Raw genomic sequence first — 10,537 nt, 5'->3', positions numbered from 1 at the left:
TTCAGGACGAAACTCTAGGTGCTTGAATCGCCTGATTCCGACTAACGAGCGAAAAGAAAAACTGAAACTTAGATCGGATCAGAAATCGCGATCAGAAAAATCGCGGAATAAATCCGATAAAAGAAAACTCACGAACAGACTAATGAACGAGTGTTCGTTAGCTGTAACTAACGGGAGAAAACCGTTCGTTAAAACGAACGTACGGACGAACGTCCGCTAACTAGAAGAACCGAGAAAAACCGGTGAATCCAAAAAAACGGATCTAGGGTTTTTAAAAAAATGAACGGTGTTTAAAAAAAACCGGCGGCGGAGTCCGGTGGCTACCTCCGGCGAGGGGGGCTCCGGCGAGGCGGAGCAGCGGCGGGGCGGCGGCGGCGGCTAGCGCGGGCGGCGGCGGCTGCGGTGGTGGTGGTGTGGTGTTGGGGGCGGGGGTGGCGGCGTATATAATGGGGGCGGGGGCGGGGGCGGCGGCTTGGAGGAGGGGGCAAGGCGCGGCGGAGGCGGAGTCCAACTCGGACTCCGGTCCGAGTGGCGGCGGCGGTGGCGCGCGCGCGCGTAGGAGGCGGCGGCTGGGCCAGCCTGGCTTGGCTGGGCCTTAGGCCCAGTCGGGCGCGGGAACCTTTAAAAAAAACAATTTCGCCGACTGAAATAAAATCCTATAAAAATAAATAAAAAATCTAAAAATGCCAAAAATAAATTTTCACCGTCGAAATAAAATATTTAGAACGAGATGAACATTTTCTTGGCCCTAAAATGCAATTTTGAAGAACGTGCAATTTTTCTAATGCAAACAAAATTGCAATAAAATCCAAATAAAACAAATATTTGATTTTAATATTTTTCCTCCAATATTTCAATTATCTTGGAGAAGTCATATTATCTCCTCTCATATATTTTAGTATGAAATATTTTGGAGAGAAAATAATTAAAACCAAGAATCCTCGTTTCAAAATTTGATCAAAATCAAATTTGAAAACCGGGAAATCCCCAACTCTCTCCGAGGGTCCTTGAGTTGCTTAGGATTTTGAGGATCGCGAGAAGAAATGCGAATAAAATATGATATGCATGGATGACTATGTATAACATTCCAAATTGAAAATTTGGGATGTTACACTAAGCCATGAAGGGGTAAGTGGGAAACAGGGATACATGGGCCCTTGGCCCGTTCACTGTGTGCAAACAGGCACCGGATCTCCGGGCTGGGGGCCGGATGTCCGGGCTGGGAGGTCGGATGTCCGGGCTGGCCTAGGTCTTCCAGATGCATTCGGTGATGAAGGGGGCAGATTTCCGGGCAAAGGGGCCGGATGTCCGGGGCTTCGGGAGGAGCCGGATGTCCGGGGTGATGGCCGGATGTCCATGCTGCGCTGGACCTTTGCGGTGCTCTTTGGATGGCCGATGTTGGATTTCCAGGGCTGGGGCCGGATGTCCGGGCTGGGTCCGGATGTCCGGCTGCTGTAGCAGCTGGCCCTTCTTCCTTCTCCTTCCTTCACTTCCGTGCACGCTTGGCCTTGGTCCTTGGGCTCTCCATGGTCTCCTCGGGTGTACCTGAGTATGCACAAAGTCCGCGCTTGAAGTAGCATCCATGTCTTACATGCGGAAAGGGAAGATTCAGAAAGGAGCGAGTTCACCTTGTGTCTAATGGCGTATGCTCGAGTGTACATGGGGATGATCGTAGGATGCTCCGCATCACTGCGGAAGTTGTCCGGCGAGCCGAAGAGGACTTCCAATGTGATTGAGCCCGTGCAACAGGTCTCTACACCAGGTATGACTCCTTTAAAGATAGTTTTGGTGGGTTTGATTCCTGGCGAGTCAATACCCATTTTGCGGATAGTATCCTGATAGAGTAGGTTAAGACTGTTGTTGCCGTCCATGAGGACTCGCGTAAGGTGGAATCACTCAATGATTGGATTGAGGACCAGTGCGGCCGAACCGCCGTGACGGAGACTACTCGGATGGTCCTTGCGATCGAAGGTGATCGGACAGGCCGACCATGGGTTGAATTTTTGGGTGACTGGCTCTATCGCGTAGACGTCCCTTAGCGCGCGCTTGCGCTCCCTCTTGGGGATATGAGTAAAGTATATCATATTCACCGTTTTGACTTCGGGGGACATTTCTTCTGTCCGCCTGCATTCAGTGGACGAGGCTCCTCGTCGAAGTCCTCGCTAGGCGACACTTCCTCCTTATGTTCGGTATTTAACTTACCGGCCTGTTTAAAGACCCAACAACTTCTGTTGGTATGATTGGTAGGCTTGACGGGGGTGCTGTGAATCTGGCAGGGTCGATCGAGTATTCGGTCCAAGCTGGATGAGCCCTCTTTGCTTCTTTTGAATGGCTTCTTCCGCTGACCGGGCTTGGCGCCGCTGAATCCGGCGTTGACCGCCATGTCTTTGGTTTTTTCACTGTTGCTTCGGTGCTTGTGTTTCTTGCGTCGAGGCATGCCGTTGCTATTCCTCGCGTCGGAAGTGCCAGGTCCGCTTATACTATTGCCGCTACGGGTGAGCCAGCTGTCTTCAGCCGCTCAAAAGCGGGTCATGAGTGCCGTCAGGGCTACCATGGACTTCAGCTTCTCTTGGCCGAGGTGTCCAGTGAGCCATTCGTCGCGAATGCTATGTTGAAAGGCCACTAGGGCTTCGGCGTCTGGACAATTGACAATCTGGTTCTTTTTAATGAGGAACCTAGTCCAGAATTTTCTGGCTGACTCTCCGGGCTGCTGGACAATATGACTGAGGTCATCAGCATCTGGAGACCGAATATAGGTGCCTTGGAAGTTATCTCTAAAGGCGTCCTCCAAGTCTTCCCAGCTTCCAATAGAGTTTTCTGGGAGGCTATTTAACCAGTGCCGTGTTGGCCCCTTGAGTTTTAGGGGAAGTACTTGATGGCATGTAGATCATCACAGCGTGCCATGTGAATGTGGAGAAGAAAATCTTCAATCCATTCTGCGGGATCTGTTGTGCCATCGTATGATTCGATGTTTACGAGTTTAAACCATTCTGGGAACTGGTGCTCCATTACCTCATCGGTGAAGCATAGGGGGTGTGCGGCGCCTCTGTGTCGGTCCATGTCGCGGCACAGTTCGGATGAAGTCCGTATGCGGTTTTCGGCCCGGGCATGATTATGCTTGTCGCGCCAGGCTTGATAGCCGTCTTGTCGTGCTGGGGCACGCCCCTGCGATCCATAGATTGATCTGGTCTGACCTGCTCTATTTTCCAGGTCCTGTCGTAGGTCACATGTGTATCCCCGAGCTGTCGTTTCTCTGCTTTTACGGCGAGGTGGTACGGGCTGGTGTTCGACTTGAGTTGCCGTTCTGTCCTGGCCACATGGTGTTCGGTCAAGTCCGCCAGCCGCATTACGCACGGGTGGTATGGGCTCTGGGGCCTCGTCATTAAATTGTGGCAGTAGCTTGCGCTTCGGGTAGCTCTTTGGGGGTGCAAGGCCGAATTCCTCGACTGCCCGGACGTTAGTCCATCTTCCATTGAGAAAATCCTGGTTAGCTTGAAGCTGTTGCTGCCTCTTTTTCAGGCTTCTTGCTGTGGTGATTAGCCGGCACTTAAAGCACTCTTGTTCGAGGGATTCCCCCGGCACGATGAAATCTTTGTTGCCGAGGCTCACATCCTCTTCGGAGATCGGTAGGTAATTACTGTCCTCCGAGTCCTCGTTCCCAACAGGATCGTCGAGGTTTACCAACCCATCCTCCCAATCATCATGTTCGAATGTTGGCTCTACAGGGGCTTCAGGGTCTTTGGCGTTCTCTGGGGTGTTATTCTCTTCGGTGCTGGTATTGCTGTCTTTTTGGCGGTGCGATTTTGAGCGGCGCCTCTGACGTCGATGTTTTGGAGGTTGATGCGGAGCATCCCAAGGTCATCCCCATGGACCTACCATCGTCTCATCAAGTGCCTAGTGGACCCATGACTCAATCACGTGCAAGAGCTCTTGAAACCGAGGTGACATCTCTCCTCTCACAATTCCACTTCGATGCACATGAAGCATGGCTACTACCTCATATGGACACTTTGTGCATACTCAGGTACCATGGAGAAGCTAAGGAGCAAGGACAAGAAGAAGAGGAAGAGGAAGATGGACGAGAAGACGGAGAAGAAGGAGGGTTGAAGGAAAAATCCCAGCCACAGGACGACCGGCCGGGACCGGACGTCCGGCGCCTGAAGCATCAGCCGAGCCCCAGGGAGTGGACGTCCGGTCCAGACCGGACGACCGGTGCCCCTGCACCCGAAGCAAATGAGCGGACGTCCGGTCCGGACCGGACGACCGGCGCCCCTGCATCCGAGCCAACATCAGTGGAAGTCCGACCTTTTAGGACGTCCGGCACCCCCATCACAGAGCAGAACCAGCGGACATCGGAGGACACCGGACGACCGGCCACCAGCGGAAGTCCGGTACCTGGCTGCGTCCAGATTCGGGCCCGAGGCCCATGTACCCCTACTTTCGCCCCCATTTGCACTTAGACTATAAATAGACCTCTCCCACCTGCTTTCTAGGGTTAGCAAAGGTTTAGCTCATATTTGTGAGGGAGCTTTGCTCATCCACTTGGTTACCTTCTCCTCGGAGATACGAACCTCCACCGGAGAAGATCCCCCAAGCGGATTCAAGATCTCCTTTTGGAGAAGATCATCAAGACCTCCTCACGGAGAAGAACCGGCTACCCTTGTATCGTCCTTAGTTGTCCGTGGATTCGTGTATCGTTCTATGTATTCAAGGATCTAGCCCATGTGTGACTTATTCGTGTCGGTTTAGTGATTCCTCTTGTGTTTGTTGTTGAGCTTTCTCCCCGTTCTTCCCCATGTTCTTCGTGATTTTCCCGGGATCCACTCCTTTCGTGAAAGATCGGGCGATTAGGGTCTCTACCCTACATCATCTTGGTATCTAGAGCAAGGTTGATCATGATTTCGGAGCCCCCCTCTTCGTTTTCTTGCTTGATTTTGTTGTTTTTCGTCCTAATCTGAAAATCCCCACAAAAATAGCCCCAAATTTTTTTTCTTGTGATTTGTGAGTTTTGATAATTTTTTGTTGGTTTTGATCCATGAATTTGTTGTGTTGCAAGTGGATCTAGCCTTCCCCCACCATCTCCCCAATTTTTCCCCACTTTCCATCCACGAAATCCTATCAATTTTGACCCCAAAATCCCCATATTCCGCCCAAAATCGCCTCCCGGATCTGAAATTTCGCGTTGACCCCGACCCACCGGACGACCGTCACTTTACCGGACGTCCGGAACCGCAGGAACCACCGGACATCCGACCTTTCCGGACGACCGGAACCCCCTAACCCGAGCAGAATCAGCGGATTTCCGACACGACCGGACGTCCGGCGATCGGACGACCGTTTTTTCCGGACATCCGCTACATATAGCCTAACCTCTCCACTACACCCCACCGACTTCCCCAAACCTTTCCAATACCCCAACCCACACCACCATTTACCCGCTACCTACTCTGACGCTTTTTGTCACACTTGGTTTTGAGAGTTTGAGTTGTGGCTCACCGTTTCCTTTCATGTTCCGGCTACCTAGGGACGGTTCGACATCAACATCACCACCGCTTACTTTCGCCAAGGACTACTACTAACGACTACACCCTAGTGGTATCATCTTGGTAGCATGATATCATCATACTCTTTTCCATTTGGATTGATAACCCTATAGCCTTACTTTTGCGTAGCTTACCCATCGAGACTAGCATTTGAGTATTGTCGGTAACGTGACTTGTGCACATTAGTGATCATACATCCCATAGCATACATACTATCATCGTGTTGCATATCTTGGAATCATCTCTTGTGTCACAAAGTTGTCATCGCATACATAATTGCTATCTTGGTCTGTGAAGCATCACATGAGAAAAGAGCTCAAACATCAAAGAGCCAAGCAAACTTTTAAGCAAAGAGAGAAGATACGCAAAGAGCTTATAAGCAAGAACCATAGCATCATACAACATTAAGATTGTCATACTCGATCATCTTGGATCATATCTCCGGAACATCATACTTGGGATAGAAGTCGTTGCATTTTTGCTTAGTAGGTTGTGCACAAGTTCGTATCCGCCTATTGTGCAATCGTGCTAGCGTCTCTCTAGTGTTGTGCAACAAGAGCATTTTCGTGGTTTCCACATTTTGGCTCACCCTTGGTTGCACGACCCCATTTATCTTTCCGTGTGTTGTGTTTCCGGGTACCACATCTTGCTATTGGTCTACTTGTTGCATTTACAAGTCGTGGATCTTCTCCAACATTATTGAATCTTGCTTACATTCACATCAAAATTGTGCCACCATCCTAACCAAGCTCCACCATAAGCTTTTACTTGTGTAGGTGTGAGAAACCGACGAGAATTCGTACCAATTGGGCTATTTCCTTGTCCTACATTGGAGTGATCATCGATTCACTTTCAACTTCGGTCAAGGTACATTTGGTATTCGTTCTTCTCTTTCTACCACTCACATTTGTCTTGGAATGATGGATAGGCCAAGTACTTCTACCAACCCACTCTTCATGGAGCAAGATGACGACATGAACTCCTTCATCACCAAGAGTCACCTCTTTGGTGCACAACGTGCTTTGCATCAAGAGCACCAAGCTATGAGTGAACGCATCGACAACCTTGCCGCCGACTTGCGACTTTCTGAGCAACGTACAAGGGACTACTTCGACCACAAGCTCGACGATCACAAGCAAGAGAATGACACAAGGATGGACGAGATTCGCGCTTTGTTGCTCAACCGCTCTTCTTCCACTTCAAGAAGGAGCCGTTCAAGTCGCCACTCCGACTTCGCCCTCTCCGGCTCAAGTACACCGACATCGAACACTCTTCGTCGAGCCGCGCGCACCGACCATCAAGCAAACCTCAATCCACTTAGAGACACCGACTCTCAAGAGCGCCGACAACGTCAAACTCAAGAGGCCTTTGCGCTAGCTCGAGAACGACAACAACAATGCCAACATGAAGAGGAAGAACGTGCGCGTCTCCACCAACTTGCGCAAGATGCCGGGACACAACGTCAAGAACAACAACTCCGTGACGCTCAAGCTCTTGCGGCGCAACAAGCTCTACGCGATTCGAGTCGAGCCATTGCCGACCGAGGCCGACAAGCCTGTGAACAAGAGGAAGCACTTCGCGAAGAAATTCAAGAACGACGATTTCAAGTTCGTATGCATCGTCTAGTTCCTCCTCGAGCTCGACAAGCTCCTCCACAAGCTCGCCAAGACCATCAAGTTCATCAAGAGCATGAAGACAATGGGAATCCTCCGTGACAAGAGCAACACGAGGTTGACAACCCTCCGCGTCAAGAGCACCACGAGTTGAAAAATCATCTACAACATGGGCATCATCATCCCTGACCCCAACACAATGAAGAGCAACACTATGGCAAGGTCAAGTTCACCATGCCCAAGTTCAACAGAAGCAACAATCCCGAATAATACCTTTCATGGGCATTGGAAGTTGACAAGATCTTCTGTTTGCACAATTATGAAGAAGAGAAGAAGATCGCGATGGCATCCCTTGAGTTCCAAGACTATGTCCTCATTTGGTGGGAACAAATCATAGAGTGCCACGAGGCAAGAGGTGAACCACCCATCACTACTTGGGCACAAATGAAGGATGTCATGAGAGCACGCTTCGTGCCTACCTACTACAACTGCGACCTCTTCAAGAAACTCCAACAACTCAAGCAAGGAACCAAGAGCGTTGAAGAATACTACAAGGAGATGGAGATTGCAATGATAAGAGACGATGTGACAGAAGATGATGAGCAAACAATGGCACGTTTCTTGAATGGACTCAATCATCCTATCAAGAAGATCGCCGACTTCCAACCATACTCAAATCTCATCGAGCTAGTGCACCAAGCTACCAAAGCGGGACGCCAAGTGCAAGATGATTTCAAGTATGCGAAGTTCTCATCCAAGTCCTACGGCTTCTCCAATAACCAAGCTTCAACGACTCCAACACCGGGTACAAGACCCTCTACTTCCAACATCGACAAGTCGACTTCCAAGAAAGCTTCGCCAACTAAAGGCAATCCTAATACGAGCAACTTCAAGCCGAGAGCTTCATCATCATCAACCCCTACCGATGAGACCGTCAAGACGAGTTCCTTCAAGTGTTTCACTTGCGGCGGTCGAGGCCACAAGTCCTATGAGTGCACCAACAAGCACGCCATGATCTTCAACGACGATGGCACTTATGATTCCATGAGCGAAGGAGAAATGGAAGCCCTTGAGCAAGTTGCCATGCACCGCCAAGTGAACAATGAAGAAGAACAAGTCTTTTGTGATGAAGACTCAAGTCCCGCACTTGTTGTCTCCAAAGTCTTGACTCTCCAACATCACCAAGAAGAAGACCAACGATGCCACATATTCCACACCAAGGCCGGCATCAATGGACGATCCGTCAAGGTCATCATCGATGGAGGGAGTTGTCATAATCTCGCAAGTGAAGAACCTTGCTCCAAGCTCCAATTGCCCAAGATGAAGCATCCACATCCATACAAAGTGCAATGGCTTAGTGACTCCAGTACTATCCAAGTCGAGCACCGAGTACAAGTCTCCTTCAAAATCGGCGCCTACGAAGACACCTTGGAGTGCGACGTCATCCCAATGACCGTTTGTCATCTTCTCCTTGGACTGCCATGGCAATTCGATAGAGGAATCGTCCACAATGGGCGTACAAACCACTATAGCTTCAAGATGCAAGGAAAGGAGTTTGTGTTACGAGCTATGTCTCCAGGCCAAGTGATTGCCGATAAGCAAGCCACCCATCGTGGAGAGAATGGTGAGAGAGTGAGCCACCAAAAAGAGAGTGAGCGCCACAAGCCCAAATTGAGTGCCTCCACGATGAGCGAAAACAAGAACCTAGTTCTATTTGCCACGATACGTGAGATGAGAGAAGTGTGTGAGAACCCATCTAGTGTCCAACACTACGTCCTCGTGTGCAAGGACAATGCACCACAAACTAACACTTCTCACACTCTTCCTCTAGTGTTGTCTTCTCTTTTGCAGGAATTTCAAGATGTTTTCCCCGATGAGCTACCTCCGGGACTACCTCCACTACAAGGCATTGAGCACCGCATCGACCTCATCCCCGGAGCACCGCTTCCGAACAAAGCTCCCTACCGCGTCAACCCCGAAGTAACCAAAGAAATTCAAAGGCAAGTAAAGCATCTCATAGACCATGGACATGTGCGTGAAAGTTTGAGCCCTTGTGTCGTTCCGGTCATTCTTGTGCCAAAACGTGACGGTAGTTTTCGCATGTGCTCCGATTGTAGACCTATCAATGCTATCATCGTTCGTTATCGGTATCCCATTCCACGCCTAGATGATATGGTAGATGAGCTTAGTGGTGCCACTATATTTTCCAAAATTTACCTTAAGAGTGGTTACTATCAAATCCGCATACAAGAGGGTGATGAATGGAAAGCCGCCTTCAAAACCAAGTTTGGTTTGTATGAGTGGTTAGTCATGTCTATGGGTCTCTCGGAAGCACCGGGCACTTTTATGCGCCTTATGAATCATGTCTTTCGCCCTTACATTGGTATATTTGTTGTGGTTTACTTCGATGACATTATTGTGTTTAGAAAATCTATCAAAGAGCATGTCACCCATGTCCGCACCATTTTGCAAACTCTTAGAAAAGAGCGTCTCTATGCTAATATGGAGAAATGCCTTTTTGTGTTGATAAGCTCGTTTTCTTGGGTTTTGTTGTTTCTTCTAAGGGTGTTCATGTAGATGAGTCCAAGATCAATGCTATTAAGATTTGGCCGCAACCAACCAACTTGCATCAAGTGCGTAGTTTCCTTGGTCTTGCGGGTTTCTATCGTCGCTTTGTGAAGGATTTTAGCACCATTGCTTCGCCTTTGCATGCTTTGAGCAAGAAGAATGTGCTGTTTGTTTGGGGACCATCCCAAGATACCGGATTCAATGAGCTTAAGAATTTTCTTACTCATGCTCCCATGCTTGCTTTACCCAACTTCGACAAGCCTTTTGAGATTCATTGCGATGCTAGTGGTAATGGCATAGGAGGTGTGTTAACGCAAGAGAAGCGCCCCATAGCTTACTTTAGTGAGAAACTTTCCGGAGCGCAACTCAATTATCCCATCTATGACAAATAACTATATGCTTTAGTCCACGTTTTACATGAATGGGAGCATTACCTTCGTCGCCATGAGTTTATCATTCATACCGATCATGAGACTCTCAAGTATCTTAAGGGTCAAACTAAATTGAACAAGCGTCATGCTAAATGGAGTGAATTCATTGAGTCTTTTCCCTATGTCATCAAGTACATCAAGGGTAAAGAAAACATCATAGCGGATGCCCTTTCCCGCATTTGCATGCTTGTCACGCAACTTGAGTTAGATGTCATTGGCTTCGAGCATATCAAAGACTTGTACGAGCATGATGCAACTTTTGCTACCCCTTATGCCAAGTGTTTGTCGAATACATCTTGGGAATGCTATTACATCAAAGATGGCTATCTTATGAGAGCTAACAAACTTTGCATCCCCGAGTCATCCCTTCGTTTGTTGCTTT

The sequence above is a fragment of the Triticum urartu genome, chromosome 3A (genome assembly GCF_056163025.1).
Source record: "Triticum urartu cultivar PI428250 chromosome 3A, HENAU_Tu73, whole genome shotgun sequence".
Lineage (NCBI taxonomy): Eukaryota > Viridiplantae > Streptophyta > Magnoliopsida > Poales > Poaceae > Triticum > Triticum urartu.
The sequence above is the reverse complement of the archived record's forward strand: the minus strand, read 5'-3'. Positions refer to the sequence as shown.